Consider the following 19678-nt stretch of genomic DNA (forward strand, 5'->3'; position numbering starts at 1 on the left):
CCCTCCACCTAGGGGCCTCTGACCCCAGCAAGCTACCCAGGGGTCCACCTCTCTCCCTGGACTTGCATTATAGGCCCCAGGGTGCCCCCTGGCCCTCCACGTAGGGACCTAAGACCCCAGCAAGCTACCCAGGGGTCCACCTCTCTCCCTTGACTTGAAGTATAGGCCCCAGGGTGCCCCCTGGCCCTCCATCTAGGGGACTAGGACCCCAGCAAGCTACCCAGGGGTCCACCTCTCTGCCTGGACTTGCAGTAGAGGCCCCAGGGTGCCCCCTCGGCCTCCACCTAGGGGCCTCTGACCCCAGCAAGCTACCCAGGGGTCCACAACTCTCCCTGGACTTGCAGTAGAGACCCCAGGGTGCCCCCTGGCCCTCCACCTTGTGGCCTAAGACCCCAGCAAGCTACCCAGGGGTCCACCTCTCTCCCTTGACTTGAAGTATAGGCCCCAGGGTGCCCCCTGGCCCTCCACCTAGGGGACTAGGACCCCAGCTAGCTACCCAGGGGTCCACCTCTCTGACTGGACTTGCAGTAGAGGCCCCAGGGTGCCCCCTTGCCCTCAACCCAGGGGCCTCTGACCCCAGCAAGCTACCCAGGGGTCCACAACTCTCCCTGGACTTGCAGTAGAGGCCCCAGGGTGCCCCCTTGGCCTCCACCCAGGGGCCTCTGACCCCAGCAAGCTACCCAGGGGTCCACCTCTCTGCCTGGACTTGCAGTACAGGCCCCAGGGTTCCCCCTTGGCCTCCACCTAGGGGCCTCTGACCCCAGCAAGCTACCCAGGGGTCCACAACTTTCCTGGACTTGCAGTAGAGGCCCCAGGGTGCCCATTTGGCCTCCACCCAGGGGCCTCTGACCCCAGCAAGCTACCCAGGGGGTCCACCTCTTTCCCTGGACTTGCAGTAGAGGCCCTAGGGTACCTCCTGGCCCTCCACCTAGGGGCCTTTGACCCCAGCAAGCTACCCAGGGGTCCTCAACTCTCCCTGGACTTGCAGTACAGGCCCCAGGGTGCCCCCTTGGCCTCCACCTAGGGGCCTCTGACCCCAGCAAGCTACCCAGGGGTCCACAACTCTCCCTGGACTTGCAGTAGAGGCCCCAGGGTACCCCATTGGCCTCCACCCAGGGGCCTCTGACCCCAGCAAGCTACCCAGGGGGTCCACCTCTTTCCCTGGACTTGCAGTAGAGGCCCTAGGGTACCTCCTGGCCCTCCACCTAGGGGCCTTTGACCTCAGCAAGCTACCCAGGGGTCCACATCTCTCCCTGGACTTGCAGTAGAGGCCCCAGGGTGCCCCCTTGGCCTCCACCTAGGGGCCTCTGACCCCAGCAAGCTACCCAGGGGTCCACAACTCTCCCTGGACTTGCAGTAGAGGCCCCAGGGTGCCCACTTGGCCTCCACCCAGGGGCCTCTGACCCCAGCAAGCTACCCAGGGGTCCACCTTTCTCCCTGGACTTGAAGTAAAGGCCCAAGGGTGCCCACTGGCCATCCACCTAGGGGCCTAAGACCCCAACAAGCTACCCAGGGGTCCACAACTCTCCCTGGACTTGCAGTAGAGGCCCCAGGGTGCCCCCTGGCCCTCCACCTAGGGGCCTCTGACCCCAGCAAGCTTCCCAGGGGTCCACCTCTCTCCCTGGACTTGCAGTATAGGCCCCAGGGTGCCCCCTGGCCCTCCACCTAGGGACCTAAGACCCCAGCAAGCTACCCAGGGGTCCACCTCTCTCCCTTGACTTGAAGTATAGGCCCCAGGGTGCCCACTGGCCCTCCACCTAGGGGACTAGGACCCCAGCAAGCTACCCAGGGGTCCACCTCTCTGCCTGGACTTGCAGTAGAGGCCCCAGGGTGCCCCCTTGGCCTTCACCTAGGGGCCTCTGACCCCAGCAAGCTACCCAGGGGTCCACAACTCTCCCTGGACTTGCAGTAGAGGCCCCAGGGTGCCCCATTGGCCTCCACCCAGGGGCCTCTGACCCCAGCAAGCTACCCAGGGGTCCAGCTTTCTCCCTGGACTTGAAGTATAGGCCCAAGGGTGCCCCCTGGCCCTCCACCTAGGGGACTAGGACCCCAGCTAGCTACCCAGGGGTCCACCTCTCTGCCTGGACTTGCAGTAGAGGCCCTAGGGTGCCCCCTTGGCCTCCACCTAGGGGCCTCTGACCCCAGCAAGTTACCCAGGGGGTCCACCTCTTTTCCTGGACTTGCAGTAGAGGCGATAGGGTACCTCCTGGCCCTCCACCTAGGGTCCTTTGACCCCAGCAAGCTACCCAGGGGTCCACAACTCTCCCTGGACTTGCAGTACAGGCCCCAGGGTGCCCCCTTGGCCTCCACCTAGGGGCCTCTGACCCCAGCAAGCTACCCAGGGGACCACAACTCTCCCTGGACTTGCAGTACAGGCCCCAGGGTACCCCCTTGGCCTCCACACTGGGGACTAGGACCCCAGCTAGCTACCCAGGGTCCACCTCTCTGCCTGGACTTGCAGTAGAGGCCCTAGGGTGCCCCCTTGCCCTCCATCCAGGGGCCTCTGACCCCAGCAAGCTACCCACGGGGTCCACCTCTTTCCCTGGACTTGCAGTAGAGGCCCTAGGGTACCTCCTGGCCCACCACCTAGGGGCCTTTGACCCCAGCAAGATACCCAGGGGTCCACAACTCTCCCTGGACTTGCAGTACAGGCCCCAGGGTGCCCCCTTGGCCTCCACCTAGGGGCCTCTGACCCCAGCAAGCTACCCAGGGGACCACAACTCTCCCTGGACTTGCAGTAGAGGCCCCAGGGTACTACCTTGGCCTCCACCCAGGGGCCTCTGACCCCAGCAAGCTACCCAGGGGTCCACAACTCTCCCTGGACTTGCAGTAGAGGCCCCAGGGTGCCCCCTTGGCCTCCACCTAGTGGCCTCTGACCCCAGCAAGCTACCCAGGGGTCCACCTCTCTCCCTTGACTTGAAGTATAGGCCCCAGGGTGCCCCCTTGGCCTCCACCCAGGGGCCTCTGACCCCAGCAAGCTACCCAGGGGTCCACCTTTCTCCCTGGACTTGAAGTATAGGCCCAAGGGTGCCCACTGGCCATCCACCTAGGGGCCTAAGACCCCAACAAGCTACCCAGGGGTCCACAACTCTCCCTGGACTTGCAGTAGAGGCCCCAGGGTGCCCCCTGGCCCTCCACCTAGGGGCCTCTGACCCCAGCAAGCTACCCAGTGTTCAACCTCTCTCCCTGGACTTGCAGTATAGGCCCCAGGGTGCCCCCTGGCCCTCCACCTAGGGACCTAAGACCCCAGCAAGCTACCCAGGGGTCCACCTCTCTCCCTTGACTTGAAGTATAGGCCCCAGGGTGCCCCCTGGCCCTCCACCTAGGGGACTAGGACCCCAGCAAGCTACCCAAGGGTCCACCTCTCTGCCTGGACTTGCAGTAGAGGCCCCAGGGTGCCCCCTTGGCCTCCACCTAGGGGCCTCTGACCCCAGCAAGCTACCCAGGGGTCCACAACTCTCCCCGGACTTGCAGTAGAGGCCCCAGGGTGCCCCCTTGGCCTCCACCCAGGGGCCTCTGACCCCAGCAAGCTACCCAGGGGTCCACCTTTTCTCCCTGGACTTGAAGTATAGGCCCAAGGGTGCCCACTGGCCCTCCACCTAGGGACCTAAGACCCCAACAAGCTACCCAGGGGTCCACAACTCTCCCTGGACTTGCAGTAGAGGCCCCAGGGTGCCCTCTGGCCCTCCACCTAGTGGCCTAAGACCCCAGCAAGCTACCCAGGGGTCCACCTCTCTCCCCTGACTTGAAGTATAGGCCCCAGGGTGCCCCCTGGCCCTTCACCTAGGGGACTAGGACCCCAGCTAGCTACCCAGGGGTCCACCTCTCTGCCTGGACTTGCAGTAGAGGCCCCAGGGTGCCCCCTTGGCCTCCACCCAGGGGCCTCTGACCCCAGCAAGCTACCCAGGGGTCCACCTTTCTCCCTGGACTTGAAGTATAGGCCTCAGGGTGCCCCCTGGCCCTCCACCTAGGGGCCTAAGACCCCAGCAAGCTACCCAGGGGTCCACAACTCTCCCTGGACTTGCAGTAGAGGCCCCAGGGTGCCCCCTGGCCCTCCACCTAGGGGCCTCTGACCCCAGCAAGCTACCCAGGGGTCCACAACTCTCCCTGGACTTGCAGTAGAGGCCCCAGGGTGCCCCCTGGCCCTCCACCTAGGGGCCTCTGACCCCAGCAAGCTACCCAGGGGTCCACCTCTCTCCCTGGACTTGCAGTATAGGCCCCAGGGTGCCCCCTGGCCCTCCACCTAGGGACCTAAGACCCCAGCAAGCTACCCAGGGGTCCACCTCTCTCCCTTGACTTGAATTATAGGCCCCAGGGTGCCCCCTAGCCCTCCACCTAGGGGACTAGGACCCCAGCAAGCTACCCAGGGGTCCACCTCTCTGCCTGGACTTGCAGTAGAGGCCCCAGGGTGCCCCCTAGGCCTCCACCTAGGGGCCTCTGACCCCAGCAAGCTACCCAGGGGTCCACAACTTTCCTTGGACTTGCAGTAGAGGCCGCAGGGTGCCCCCTTGGCCTCCACCCAGGGGCCTCTGACCCCAGCAAGCTACCCAGGGGTCCACCTTTCTCCCTGGACTTGAAGTATAGGCCCCAGGGTGCCCCCTTGGCCTCCACCCAGGGGCCTCTGACCCCAGCAAGCTACCCAGGGGTTCACCTTTCTCCCTGGACTTGAAGTATAGGCCTCAGAGTGCCCCCTGGCCCTCCACCTAGGGGCCTAAGACCCCAGCAAGCTACCCAGGGGTCCACAACTCTCCCTGGACTTGCAGTAGAGGCCCCAGGGTGCCCCCTGGCCCTTCACCTAGGGGCCTCTGACCCCAGCAAGCTACCCAGGGGTCCACAACTCTCCCTGGACTTGCAGTAGAGGCCCCAGGGTGCCCCCTGGCCCTCCACCTAGGGGCCTCTGACCCCAGCAAGCCACCCAGGGGTCCACCTCTCTCCCTGGACTTGTAGTATAGCCCCCAGGGTGCCCCCTGGCCCTCCACCTAGGGACCTAAGACCCCAGCAAGCTACCCAGGGGTCCACCTCTCTCCCTTGACTTGAAGTATAGGCCCCAGGGTGCCCCCTAGCCCTCCACCTAGGGGACTAGGACCCCAGCAAGCTACCCAGGGTTCCACCTCTCTGCCTGGACTTGCAGTAGAGGCCCCAGGGTGCCCCCTGGCCTCCACCTAGGGGCCTCTGACCCCAGCAAGCTACCCAGTGGTCCACAACTCTCCTTGGACTTGCAATAGAGGCCGCAGGGTGCCCCCTTGGCCTCCACCCAGGGGCCTCTGACCCCAGCAAGCTACCCAGGGGTCCACCTTTCTCCCTGGACTTGAAGTATAGGCCCAAGGGAACCCACTGGCCCTCCACCTAGGGGCCTAAGACCCCAACAAGCTAGCCAGGGGTCCACAACTCTCCCTGGACTTGCAGTAGAGGCCCCAGGGTGCCCCCTGGCCCTCCACCTAGGGGCCTAAGACCCCAGCAAGCTACCCAGGGGTCCACCTCTCTCCCTGGACATGAAGTAGACGCCCCAGGGTGCCCCCTGGCCTTCCACCTTGTTGCCTTTGACCCCAGGAAGCTATCCAGGGGTCCACCTTGCTCCCTGGACTTGCAGTAGAGGCCCAAGAAGGCCACCTGGCCCTCCATCTAGGGGCCTAGGACCCCAGAAAGCTACCCAGGGGTCCACCTCTCTCCCTGGACTTGAAGTAGAGGCCCCAGGGTGCCCCCTTTCCCTCCAAAAAGGAGTCTTTGACCCCAGCAACCTACCCAGTGGTCCACCTCTTTCCCTGGACTTGGAGGATAGGCCCCAGGGTGCCCCCTGGCCCTCCACTTAGGGGCCTTTGACCCCAGCAAGCTACCCTGGGGGTCCTCCTCTTTCCCTGGACTTGCAGTAGAGGCCCTAGGGTGCCCCCTTGGCCTCCACCTAGGGGCCTCTGACCCCAGCAAGCTACCCAGGGGTCCAAAACTCTCCCTGGACTTGCAGTAGAGGCCCCAGGGTGCCCCCTTGGCCTCCACCTAGGGGCCTCTGACCCCAGCAAGCTACCCAGGGGGTCCACCTCTTTTCCTGCACTTGCAGTAGAGGCGATAGGGTACCTCCTGGACCTCCACCTAGGGGCCTTTGACCCCAGCAAGCTACCCAGGGGTCCACAACTCTCCCTGGACTTGCAGTACAGGCCCCAGGGTGCCCTCTTGGCCTCCACCTAGGGGCCTCTGACCCCAGCAAGCTACCCAGTGGTCCACAACTCTCCTTGGACTTGCAATAGAGGCCGCAGGGTGCCCCCTTGGCCTCCACCCAGGGGCCTCTGACCCCAGCAAGCTACCCAGGGGTCCACCTTTCTCCCTGGACTTGAAGTATAGGCCCAAGGGAGCCCACTGGCCCTCCACCTAGGGGCCTAAGACCCCAACAAGCTAGCCAGGGGTCCACAACTCTCCCTGGACTTGCAGTAGAGGCCCCAGGGTGCCCCCTGGCCCTCCACCTAGGGGCCTAAGACCCCAGCAAGCTACCCAGGGGTCCACCTCTCTCCCTGGACATGAAGTAGACGCCCCAGGGTGCCCCCTGGCCTTCCACCTAGTTGCCTTTGACCCCAGGAAGCTATCCAGGGGTCCACCTTGCTCCCTGGACTTGCAGTAGAGGCCCAAGAAGGCCACCTGGCCCTCCATCTAGGGGCCTAGGACCCCAGAAAGCTACCCAGGGGTCCACCTCTCTCCCTGGACTTGAAGTAGAGGCCCCAGGGTGCCCCCTTTCCCTCCAAAAAGGAGTCTTTGACCCCAGCAACCTACCCAGTGGTCCACCTCTTTCCCTGGACTTGGAGGATAGGCCCCAGGGTGCCCCCTGGCCCTCCACTTAGGGGCCTTTGACCCCAGCAAGCTACCCTGGGGGTCCTCCTCTTTCCCTGGACTTGCAGTAGAGGCCCTAGGGTGCCCCCTTGGCCTCCACCTAGGGGCCTCTGACCCCAGCAAGCTACCCAGGGGTCCAAAACTCTCCCTGGACTTGCAGTAGAGGCCCCAGGGTGCCCCCTTGGCCTCCACCTAGGGGCCTCTGACCCCAGCAAGCTACCCAGGGGGTCCACCTCTTTTCCTGCACTTGCAGTAGAGGCGATAGGGTACCTCCTGGACCTCCACCTAGGGGCCTTTGACCCCAGCAAGCTACCCAGGGGTCCACAACTCTCCCTGGACTTGCAGTACAGGCCCCAGGGTGCCCTCTTGGCCTCCACCTAGGGGCCTCTGACCCCAGCAAGCTACCCAGGGGTCCACAACTCTCCTTGTACTTGCAGTAGAGGCCGCAGGGTGCCCCCTTGGCCTCCACCCAGGGGCCTCTGACCCCAGCAAGCTACCCAGGGGTCCACCTTTCTCCCTGGACTTGAAGTATAGGCCCAAGGGTGCCCACTGGCCCTCCACCTAGGGGCCTAAGACCCCAACATGCTACCCAGGGGTCCACAACTCTCCCTGGACTTGCAGTAGAGGCCCCAAGGTGCCCCCTGGCCCTCCACCTAGGGGCCTAAGACCCCAGCAAGCTACCCAGGGGTCCAACACTCTCTCACTGGACATAAAGTAGACGCCCCAGGGTGCCCCCTGGCCCTCCACCTACTTGCCTTTGACCCCAGGATGCTATCCAGGGGTCCACCTTGCTCCCTGGACTTGCAGTAGAGGCCCAAGAAGGCCACCTGGCCCTCCAGCTAGGGGCCTAGGACCCCAGAAAGCTACCCAGGGGTCCACCTCTCTCCCTGGACTTGCAGTAGAGGCCCCAAGGTGCCCCCTTGCCCTCCAAAAAGGAGTCTTTGACCCCAGCAAGCTACCCAGTGGTCCACCTCTTTCCCTGGACTTGGAGGATAGGCCCCAGGGTGCCCCCTGGCCCTCCACCTAGGGGCCTTTGACCCCAGCAATCTACCCTGGGGGTCCTCCTCTTTCCCTGGACTTGCAGTAGAGGCCCTAGGGTGCCCCCTTGGCCTCCACCTAGGGGCCTCTGACCCCAGCAATCTACCCAGGGGTCCAAAACTCTCCCTGGACTTGCAGTAGAGGCCCCAGGGTGCCCCCTTGGCCTCCACCCAGGGGCCTCTGACCCCAGCAAGTTACCCAGGGGGTCCACCTCTTTTCCTGGACTTGCAGTAGAGGCGATAGGGTACCTCCTGGCCCTCCACCTAGGGTCCTTTGACCCCAGCAAGCTACCCAGGGGTCCACAACTCTCCCTGGACTTGCAGTACAGGCCCCAGGGTGCCCCCTTGGCCTCCACCCAGGGGCCTCTGACCCCAGCAAGCTACCCAGGGGTCCACCTTTCTCCCTGGACTTGAAGTATAGGCCCAAGGGTGCCCACTGGCCCTCCACCTAGGGGCCTCTGACCCCAGCAAGCCACCCAGGGGTCCACCTCTCTCCCTGGACTTGTAGTATAGCCCCCAGGGTGCCCCCTGGCCCTCCACCTAGGGACCTAAGACCCCAGCAAGCTACCCAAGGGTCCACCTCTCTCCCTTGACTTGAAGTATAGGCCCCAGGGTGCCCCCTAGCCCTCCACCTAGGGGACTAGGACCCCAGCAAGCTACCCAGGGGTCCACCTCTCTGCCTGGACTTGCAGTAGAGGCCCCAGGGTGCCCCCTGGCCTCCACCTAGGGAACTCTGACCCCAGCAAGCTACCCAGTGGTCCACAACTCTCCTTGGACTTGCAGTAGAGGCCGCAGGGTGCCCCCTTGGCCTCCACCCAGGGGCCTCTGACCCCAGCAAGCTACCCAGGGGTCCACCTTTCTCCCTGGACTTGAAGTATAGGCCCAAGGGAGCCCACTGGCCCTCCACCTAGGGGCCTAAGACCCCAACAAGCTAGCCAGGGGTCCACAACTCTCCCTGGACTTGCAGTAGAGGCCCCAGGGTGCCCCCTTGCCCTCCACCTAGGGGCCTAAGACCCCAGCAAGCTACCCAGGGGTCCACCTCTCTCCCTGGACATGAAGTAGACGCCCCAGGGTGCCCCCTGGCCTTCCACCTAGTTGCCTTTGACCCCAGGAAGCTATCAGTAGAGGCCCCAGGGTGCCCCCTTGGCCTCCACCCAGGGGCCTCTGACCCCAGCAAGTTACCCAGGGGGTCCACCTCTTTTCCTGGACTTGCAGTAGAGGCGATAGGGTACCTCCTGGCCCTCCACCTAGGGTCCTTTGACCCCAGCAAGCTACCCAGGGGTCCACAACTCTCCCTGGACTTGCAGTACAGGCCCCAGGGTGCCCCCTTGGCCTCCACCCAGGGGCCTCCGACCCCAGCAAGCTACCCAGGGGTCCACCTTTCTCCCTGGACTTGAAGTATAGGCCCAAGGGTGCCCACTGGCCCTCCACCTAGGGGCCTCTGACCCCAGCAAGCCACCCAGGGGTCCACCTCTCTCCCTGGACTTGTAGTATAGCCCCCAGGGTGCCCCCTGGCCCTCCACCTAGGGACCTAAGACCCCAGCAAGCTACCCAGGGGTCCACCTCTCTCCCTTGACTTGAAGTATAGGCCCCAGGGTGCCCCCTAGCCCTCCACCTAGGAGACTAGGACCCCAGCAAGCTACCCAGGGGTCCACCTCTCTGCCTGGACTTGCAGTAGAGGCCCCAGGGTGCCCCCTGGCCTCCACCTAGGGGCCTCTGACCCCAGCAAGCTACCCAGTGGTCCACAACTCTCCTTGGACTTGCAGTAGAGGCCGCAGGGTGCCCCCTTGGCCTCCACCCAGGGGCCTCTGACCCCAGCAAGCTACCCAGGGGTCCACCTTTCTCCCTGGACTTGAAGTATAGGCCCAAGGGAGCCCACTGGCCCTCCACCTAGGGGCCTAAGACCCCAACAAGCTAGCCAGGGGTCCACAACTCTCCCTGGACTTGCAGTAGAGGCCCCAGGGTGCCCCCTGGCCCTCCACCTAGGGGCCTAAGACCCCAGCAAGCTACCCAGGGGTCCACCTCTCTCCCTGGACATGAAGTAGACGCCCCAGGGTGCCCCCTGGCCTTCCACCTAGTTGCCTTTGACCCCAGGAAGCTATCCAGGGGTCCACCTTGCTCCCTGGACTTGCAGTAGAGGCCCAAGAAGGCCACCTGGCCCTCCATCTAGGGGCCTAGGACCCCAGAAAGCTACCCAGGGGTCCACCTCTCTCCCTGGACTTGAAGTAGAGGCCCCAGGGTGCCCCCTTTCCCTCCAAAAAGGAGTCTTTGACCCCAGCAACCTACCCAGTGGTCCACCTCTTTCCCTGGACTTGGAGGATAGGCCCCAGGGTGCCCCCTGGCCCTCCACTTAGGGGCCTTTGACCCCAGCAAGCTACCCTGGGGGTCCTCCTCTTTCCCTGGACTTGCAGTAGAGGCCCTAGGGTGCCCCCTTGGCCTCCACCTAGGGGCCTCTGACCCCAGCAAGCTACCCAGGGGTCCAAAACTCTCCCTGGACTTGCAGTAGAGGCCCCAGGGTGCCCCCTTGGCCTCCACCTAGGGGCCTCTGACCCCAGCAAGCTACCCAGGGGGTCCACCTCTTTTCTTGCACTTGCAGTAGAGGCGATAGGGTACCTCCTGGACCTCCACCTAGGGGCCTTTGACCCCAGCAAGCTACCCAGGGGTCCACAACTCTCCCTGGACTTGCAGTACAGGCCCCAGGGTGCCCTCTTGGCCTCCACCTAGGGGCCTCTGACCCCAGCAAGCTACCCAGGGGTCCACAACTCTCCTTGTACTTGCAGTAGAGGCCGCAGGGTGCCCCCTTGGCCTCCACCCAGGGGCCTCTGACCCCAGCAAGTTACCCAGGGGTCCACCTTTCTCCCTGGACTTGAAGTATAGGCCCAAGGGTGCCCACTGGCCCTCCACCTAGGGGCCTAAGACCCCAACATGCTACCCAGGGGTCCACAACTCTCCCTGGACTTGCAGTAGAGGCCCCAAGGTGCCCCCTGGCCCTCCACCTAGGGGCCTAAGACCCCAGCAAGCTACCCAGGGGTCCACCTCTCTCCCTGGACATAAAGTAGACGCCCCAGGGTGCCCCCTGGCCCTCCACCTACTTGCCTTTGACCCCAGGATGCTATCCAGGGGTCCACCTTGCTCCCTGGACTTGCAGTAGAGGCCCAAGAAGGCCACCTGGCCCTCCAGCTAGGGGCCTAGGACCCCAGAAAGCTACCCAGGGGTCCACCTCTCTCCCTGGACTTGCAGTAGAGGCCCCAGGGTGCCCCCTTGCCCTCCAAAAAGGAGTCTTTGACCCCAGCAAGCTACCCAGTGGTCCACCTCTTTCCCTGGACTTGGAGGATAGGCCCCAGGGTGCCCCCTSGCCCTCCACCTAGGGGCCTTTGACCCCAGCAATCTACCCTGGGGGTCCTCCTCTTTCCCTGGACTTGCAGTAGAGGCCCTAGGGTGCCCCCTTGGCCTCCACCTAGGGGCCTCTGACCCCAGCAATCTACCCAGGGGTCCAAAACTCTCCCTGGACTTGCAGTAGAGGCCCCAGGGTGCCCCCTTGGCCTCCACCCAGGGGCCTCTGACCCCAGCAAGTTACCCAGGGGGTCCACCTCTTTTCCTGGACTTGCAGTAGAGGCGATAGGGTACCCCCTGGCCCTCCACCTAGGGTCCTTTGACCCCAGCAAGCTACCCAGGGGTCCACAACTCTCCCTGGACTTGCAGTACAGGCCCCAGGGTGCCCCCTTGGCCTCCACCTAGGGGCCTCTGACCCCAGCAAGCTACCCAGGGGACCACAACTCTCCCTGGACTTGCAGTACAGGCCCCAGGGTACCCCCTTGGCCTCCAAACTGGGGACTAGGACCCCAGCTAGCTACCCAGGGTCCACCTCTCTGCCTGGACTTGCAGTAGAGGCCCTAGGGTGCCCCCTTGCCCTCCATCCAGGGGCCTCTGACCCCAGCAAGCTACCCAGGGGTCCACAACTCTTCCTGGACTTGCAGTAGAGGCCCCAGGGTGCCCCCTTGGCCTCCACCCAGGGGCCTCTGACCCCAGCAAGCTACCCAGGGGTCCACCTTTCTCCCTGGACTTGAAGTATAGGCCTCAGAGTGCCCACTGGCCCTCCACCTAGGGGCCTAAGACCCCAGCAAGCTACCCAGGGGTCCACAACTCTCCCTGGACTTGCAGTAGAGGCCCCAGGGTGCCCCCTTGGCCTCCACCTAGGGGCCTCTGACACCAGCAAGCTACCCAGGGGTCCAAAACTCTCCCTGGACTTGCAGTAGAGGCCACAGGGTGCCCCCTTGGCCTCCACCCAGGGGCCTCTGACCCCAGCAAGCTACCCAGGGGGTCCACCTCTTTCCCTGGACTTGCAGTAGAGGCCCTAGGGTACCTCCTGGCCCTCCACCTAGGGGCCTTTGACCCCAGCAAGCTACCCAGGGGTCCACAACTCTCCCTGGACTTGCAGTACAGGCCCCAGGGTGCCCCCTTGCCCTCCAACGAGGGGCCTCTGACCCCAGCAAGCTACCCAGGGGACCACAACTCTCCCTGTACTTGCAGTAGAGGCCCCAGGGTACTACCTTGGCCTCCACCTAGGGGCCTCTGACCCCAGCAAGCTACCCAGGGGTCCACAACTCTTCCTGGACTTGCAGTAGAGGCCCCAGGGTGCCCCCTTGGCCTCCACCCAGGGGCCTCTGACCCCAGCAAGCTACCCAGGGGTCCACCTTTCTCCCTGGACTTGAAGTATAGGCCTCAGAGTGCCCACTGGCCCTCCACCTAGGGGCCTAAGACCCCAGCAAGCTACCCAGGGGTCCACAACTCTCCCTGGACTTGCAGTAGAGGCCCCAGGGTGCCCCCTTGGCCTCCACCTAGGGGCCTCTGACACCAGCAAGCTACCCAGGGGTCCAAAACTCTCCCTGGACTTGCAGTAGAGGCCACAGGGTGCCCCCTTGGCCTCCACCCAGGGGCCTCTGACCCCAGCAAGCTACCCAGGGGGTCCACCTCTTTCCCTGGACTTGCAGTAGAGGCCCTAGGGTACCTCCTGGCCCTCCACCTAGGGGCCTTTGACCCCAGCAAGCTACCCAGGGGTCCACAACTCTCCCTGGACTTGCAGTACAGGCCCCAGGGTGCCCCCTTGCCCTCCAACGAGGGGCCTCTGACCCCAGCAAGCTACCCAGGGGACCACAACTCTCCCTGTACTTGCAGTAGAGGCCCCAGGGTACTACCTTGGCCTCCACCTAGGGGCCTCTGACCCCAGCAAGCTACCCAGGGGGTCCACCTCTTTTCCTGGACTTGCAGTAGAGGCGATAGGGTACCTCCTGGCCCTCCACCTAGGGTCCTTTGACCCCAGCAAGCTACCCAGGGGTCCACAACTCTCCCTGGACTTGCAGTACAGGCCCCAGGGTGCCCCCTTGGCCTCCACCTAGGGGCCTCTGACCCCAGCAAGCTACCCAGGGGACCACAACTCTCCCTGGACTTGCAGTAGATGCCCCAGGGTACCCCCTTGGCCTCCACACAGGGGACTAGGACCCCAGCTAGCTACCCAGGGTCCACCTCTCTGCCTGGACTTGCAGTAGAGGCCCTAGGGTGCCCCCTTGCCCTCCATCCAGGGGCCTCTGACCCCAGCAAGCTACCCAGGGGTCAACCTCTCTCCCTGGACTTGCAGTAGAGGCCCTAGGGTACCTCCTGGCCCTCCACCTAGGGGCCTCTGACCCCAGCAAGCTACCCAGGGGTCCACAACTCTTCCTGGACTTGCAGTAGAGGCCCCAGGGTGCCCCCTTGGCCTCCACCCAGGGGCCTCTGACCCCAGCAAGCTACCCAGGGGTCCACCTTTCTCCCTGGACTTGAAGTATAGGCCTCAGGGTGCCCACTGGCCCTCCACCTAGGGGCCTAAGACCCCAGCAAGCTACCCAGGGGTCCACAACTCTTCCTGGACTTGCAGTAGAGGCCCCAGGGTGCCCCCTTGGCCTCCACCTAGGGGCCTCTGACACCAGCAAGCTACCCAGGGGTCCAAAACTCTCCCTGGACTTGCAGTAGAGGCCCCAGGGTGCCCCCTTGGCCTCCACCCAGGGGCCTCTGACCCCAGCAAGCTACCCAGGGGGTCCACCTCTTTCCCTGGACTTGCAGTAGAGGCCCTAGGGTACCTCCTGGCCCTCCACCTAGGGGCCTTTGACCCCAGCAAGCTACCCAGGGGTCCACAACTCTCCCTGGACTTGCAGTACAGGCCCCAGGGTGCCCCCTTGCCCTCCAACTAGGGGCCTCTGACCCCAGCAAGCTACCCAGGGGACCACAACTCTCCCTGGACTTGCAGTAGAGGCCCCAGGGTACTACCTTGGCCTCCACCTAGGGGCCTCTGACCCCAGCAAGCTACCCAGGGGGTCCACCTCTTTCCCTGGACATGCAGTAGAGGCCCTAGGGTACCTCCTGGCTCTCCACCTAGGGGCCTAAGACCCCAGCAAGCTACCCAGGGGTCCACAACTCTCCCTGGACTTGCAGTAGAGGCCCCAGGGTTCCCCCTTGGCCTCCACCTAGGGGCCTCTGACCCCAGCAAGCTACCCAGGCGTCCACAACTCTCCCTGGACTTGCAGAAGAGGCCCCAGGGTGCCCCCTTGGCCTCCACCCAGGGGCCTCTGACCCCAGCAAGCTACCCAGGGGTCCACCTTTCTCCCTGGACTTGAAGTATAGGCCCAAGGGTGCCAACTGGCCATCCACCTAGGGGCCTAAGACCCCAACAAGCTACCCAGGGGTCCAAAACTCTCCCTGGACTTGCAGTAGAGGCCCCAGGGTGCCCCCTGGCCCTCCACCTAGGAGCCTCTGACCCCAGCAAGCTACCCAGGGGTCCAAAACTCTCCCTGGACTTGCAGTAGAGGCCCCAGGGTGCCCCCTTGGCCTCCACCCAGGGGCCTCTGACCCCAGCAAGCTACCCAGGGGGTCCACCTCTTTCCCTGGACTTGCAGTAGAGGCCCTAGGGTACCTCCTGGCCCTCCACCTAGGGGCCTTTGACTCCAGCAAGCTACCCAGGGGTCCACAACTCTCCCTGGACTTGCAGTACAGGCCCCAGGGTGCCCCCTTGCCCTCCAACTAGGGGCCTCTGACCCCAGCAAGCTACCCAGGGGACCACAACTCTCCCTGGACTTGCAGTAGAGGCCCCAGGGTACTACCTTGGCCTCCACCTAGGGGCCTCTGACCCCAGCAAGCTACCCAGGGGGTCCACCTCTTTCCCTGGACATGCAGTAGAGGCCCTAGGGTACCTCCTGGCCCTCCACCTAGGGGCCTAAGACCCCAGCAAGCTACCCAGGGGTCCACAACTCTCCCTGGACTTGGAGTAGAGGCCCCAGGGTTCCTCCTTGGCCTCCACCTAGGGGCCTCTGACCCCAGCAAGCTACCCAGGCGTCCACAACTCTCCCTGGACTTGCAGTAGAGGCCCCAGGGTGCCCCCTGGCTCTGCACCTAGAGGCCTCTGACCCTAGCAAGCTACCCAGGGGTCCGCCTCTCTCTCTCTGGATTTGCAGTAGAGGCCCAAGAAGGCCACCTGGCCCTCCATCTAGGGACCTAGGACCCCAGAAAGCTACCCAGGGGTCCACCTCTCTCCCTGGACTGGCAGTAGAGGCCCCAGGGTGCCCCCTTGCCCTCCAAAAAGGAGTCTTTGACCCCAGCATCCTACCCAGTGGTCCACCTCTCTCCCTGGACTTGGATGATAGGCCCCAGGGTGCCCCCTAGCCCTCCACCTAGGGGCCTTTGACCCCAGCAAGCTACCCAGGGGTCTTTAACTCTCCCTGGACTTGCAGTACAGGCCCTAGGGTGCCCCCTTGGCCTCCACCTAGGGGCCTCTGACCCCAGCAAGCTACCCAGGGGTCCAAAACTCTCCCTCGACTTGCAGTAGAGGCCCCAGGGTGCCCCCTTGGCCTCCACCCAGGGGCCTCTGACCCCAGCAAGCTACCCAGGGGGTCCACCTCTTTCCCTGGACTTGCAGTAGAGGCCCTAGGGTACCTCCTGGCCCTCCACCTAGGGGCCTTTGACCCCAGCAAGCTACCCAGGGGTCCTCAACTCTCCCTGGACTTGCAGTACAGGCCCCAGGGTGCCCCCTTGGCCTCCACCTAGGGGCCTCTGACCCCAGCAAGCTACCCAGGGGTCCACAACTCTCCCTGGACTTGCAGTAGAGGCCCCAGGGTACCCCATTGGCCTCCACCCAGGGGCCTCTGACCCCAGCAAGCTACCCAGGGGGTCCACCTCTTTCCCTGGACTTGCAGTAGAGGCCCTAGGGTACCTCCTGGCCCTCCACCTAGGGGCCTTTGACCTCAGCAAGCTACCCAGGGGTCCACAACTCTCCCTGGACTTGCAGTAGAGGCCCCAGGGTGCCCCCTTGGCCTCCACCTAGGGGCCTCTGACCCCAGCAAGCTACCCAGGGGTCCACAACTCTCCCTGGACTTGCAGTAGAGGCCCCAGGGTGCCCACTTGGCCTCCACCCAGGGGCCTCTGACCCCAGCAAGCTACCCAGGGGTCCACCTTTCTCCCTGGACTTGAAGTAAAGGCCCAAGGGTGCCCACTGGCCATCCACCTAGGGGCCTAAGACCCCAACAAGCTACCCAGGGGTCCACAACTCTCCCTGGACTTGCAGTAGAGGCCCCAGGGTGCCCCCTGGCCCTCCACCTAGGGGCCTCTGACCCCAGCAAGCTTCCCAGGGGTCCACCTCTCTCCCTGGACTTGCAGTATAGGCCCCAGGGTGCCCCCTGGCCCTCCACCTAGGGACCTAAGACCCCAGCAAGCTACCCAGGGGTCCACCTCTCTCCCTTGACTTGAAGTATAGGCCCCAGGGTGCCCACTGGCCCTCCACCTAGGGGACTAGGACCCCAGCAAGCTACCCAGGGGTCCACCTCTCTGCCTGGACTTGCAGTAGAGGCCCCAGGGTGCCCCCTTGGCCTTCACCTAGGGGCCTCTGACCCCAGCAAGCTACCCAGGGGTCCACAACTCTCCCTGGACTTGCAGTAGAGGCCCCAGGGTGCCCCATTGGCCTCCACCCAGGGGCCTCTGACCCCAGCAAGCTACCCAGGGGTCCACCTTTCTCCCTGGACTTGAAGTATAGGCCCAAGGGTGCCCACTGGCCCTCCACCTAGGGGCCTAAGACCCCAACAAGCTACCCAGGGGTCCACAACTCTCCCTGGACTTGCAGTAGAGGCCCCAGGGTGCCCCCTGGCCCTCCACTTAGGGGCCTAAGACCCCAGCAAGCTACTCAGGGGTCCACCTGTCTCCCTTGACTTGAAGTATAGGCCCCAGGGTGCCCCCTGGCCCTCCATCTAGGGGACTAGGACCCCAGCTAGCTACCCAGGGTCCACCTTTCTGCCTGGACTTGCAGTAGAGGCCCTAGGGTGCCCCCTTGCCATCCACCCAGGGGCCTCTGACCCCAGCAAGCTACCCAGGGGTCCACCTCTCTGCCTGGACTTGCAGTATAGGCCCCAGGGTGCCCCCTGGCCCTCCACCTAGGGGCCTAAGACCCCAGCAAGCTACCCAGGGGTCCACCTCTCTCCCTGGACTTGCAGTATAGGCCCCAGGGTGCCCCCTGGCCGTCCACCTAGGGGACTAGGACCCCAGCTAGCTTCCCAGGGGTCCACCTCTCTGCCTGGACTTGCAGTAGAGGCCCCAGGGTGCCCCCTGGCCCTCCACCTAGGGGCCGAAGACCCCAGCAAGCTACCCAGGGGTCCACAACTCTCCCTGGACTTGCAGTATAGGCCCCAGGGTGCCCCTTGGCCCTCCACCTAGGGGACTAGGACCCCAGCTAGCTACTCAGGGGTCCACCTCTCTGCCTGGACTTGCAGTAGAGGCCCCAGGGTGCCCCCTTGCCCTCCACCCAGGGGCCTCTGACCCCAGCAAGCTACCCAGGGGTCCACCTTTCTCCCTGGACTTGAAGTATAGGCCTCAGGGTGCCCCCTGGCCCTCCACCTAGGGGCCTAAGACCCCAGCAAGCTACCCAGGGGTCCACAACTCTCCCTGGACTTGCAGTAGAGGCCCCAGGGTGCCCCCTGGCCCTCCACCTAGGGGCCTCTGACCCCAGCAAGCTACCCAGGGGTCCACATCTCTCCCTGGACTTGCAGTATAGGCCCCAGGGTGCCCCCTGGCCCTCCACCTATGGACCTAAGACCCCTGCAAGCTACCCAGGGGTACACCTCTCTCCCTTGACTTGAAGTATAGGCCCCAGGGTGCCCCCTGGCCCTCCACCTAGGGGACTAGGACCCCAGCAAGCTACCCAGGGGTCCACCTCTCTGCCTGGACTTGCAGTAGAGGCCCCAGGGTGCCCCCTTGGCCTCCACCTAGGGGCCTCTGACCCCAGCAAGCTACCCAGGGGTCCACAACTCTCCCTGGACTTGCAGTAGAGGCCGCAGGGTGCCCCCTTGGCCTCCACCCAGGGGCCTCTGACCCCAGCAAGCTACCCAGGGGTCCACCTTTCTCCCTGGACTTGAAGTATAGGCCCAAGGGTGCCCACTGACCCTCCACCTAGGGGCCTACGACCCCAGCAAGCTACCCAGGGGTCCACCTCTCTCCCTGGACATGCAGTAGATTCCCCAGGGTGCCCCCTGGCCCTCCATCTAGTGGCCTTTGACCCCAGGAAGCTATCCAGGGGTCCACCTTGCTCCCTGGACTTGCAGTAGAGGCCCAAGAAGGCCACCTGGCCCTCCATCTTGGGGCCTAGGACCCCAGCAAGCTACCCAGGGGTCCACCTCTCTCCCTGGACTTGCAGTAGAGGCCCCAGTGTGCCCCCTTGCCCTCCAAAAAGGAGTCTTTGACCCCAGCAACCTACCCAGTGGTCCACCTCTTTCCCTGGACTTGGAGGATAGGCCCCAGGGTGCCCCCTGGCCCTCCACCTGGGGGCCTTTGACCCCAGCAAGCTACCCTGGGGGTCCTTCTCTTTCCCAGGACTTGCAATAGAGGCCCCAGGGTGCCCCCTGGCCCTCCACCTAGGGGACTAGGACCCCAGCTAGCTACCCAGGGGTCCACCTCTCTGCCTGGACTTGCAGTAGAGGCCCCAGGGTGCCCCCTGGCCCTCCACCTAGGGGCCTAAGACCCCAGCAAGCTACCCAGGGGTCCACCTCTCTCCCTGGACTTGCAGTATAGGCCCCAGGGTGCCCCCTGGCCGTCCACCTAGGGGACTAGGACCCCAGCTAGCTACCCAGGGGTCCACCTCTCTGCCTGGACTTGCAGTAGAGGCCCTAGGGTACCTCCTGGCCCTCCACCTAGGGGCCTCTGACCCCAGCAAGCTACCCAGGGGTCCACAACTCTCCCTGGACTTGCAGTAGAGGCCCCAGGGTTTCCCCTTGGCCTCCACCCAGGGGCCTCTGACCCCAGCAAGCTACCCAGGGGTCCACCTTTCTCCCTGGACTTGAAGTATAGGCCTCAGGGTGCCCCCTGGCCCTCCACCTAGGGGCCTAAGACCCCAGCAAGCTACCCAGGGGTCCACAACTCTCCCTAGACTTGCAGTAGAGGCCCCAGGGTGCCCCCTGGCCCTCCACCTAGGGGCCTCTGACCCCAGCAAGCTACCCAGGGGTCCACAACTCTCCCTGGACTTGCAGTAGAGGCCCCAGGATGCCCCCTGGCCCTCCACCTAGGGGCCTCTGACCCCAGCAAGCTACCCAGGGGTCCACCTCTCTCAATGGACTTGCAGTATAGGCCCCAGGGTGCCCCCTGGCCCTCCACCTATGGACCTAAGACCCCAGCAAGCTACCCAGGGGTCCACCTCTCTCCCTTGACTTGAAGTATAGGCCCCAGGGTGCCCCCTGGCCCTCCACCTAGGGAACTAGGACCACAGCAATCTACCCAGGGGTCCACCTCTCTGCCTGGACTTGCAGTAGAGGCCACAGGGTGCCCCC

The sequence above is a fragment of the Danio rerio genome, chromosome 23 (assembly GCF_049306965.1).
Source record: "Danio rerio strain Tuebingen ecotype United States chromosome 23, GRCz12tu, whole genome shotgun sequence".
Classification (NCBI taxonomy): domain Eukaryota; kingdom Metazoa; phylum Chordata; class Actinopteri; order Cypriniformes; family Danionidae; genus Danio; species Danio rerio.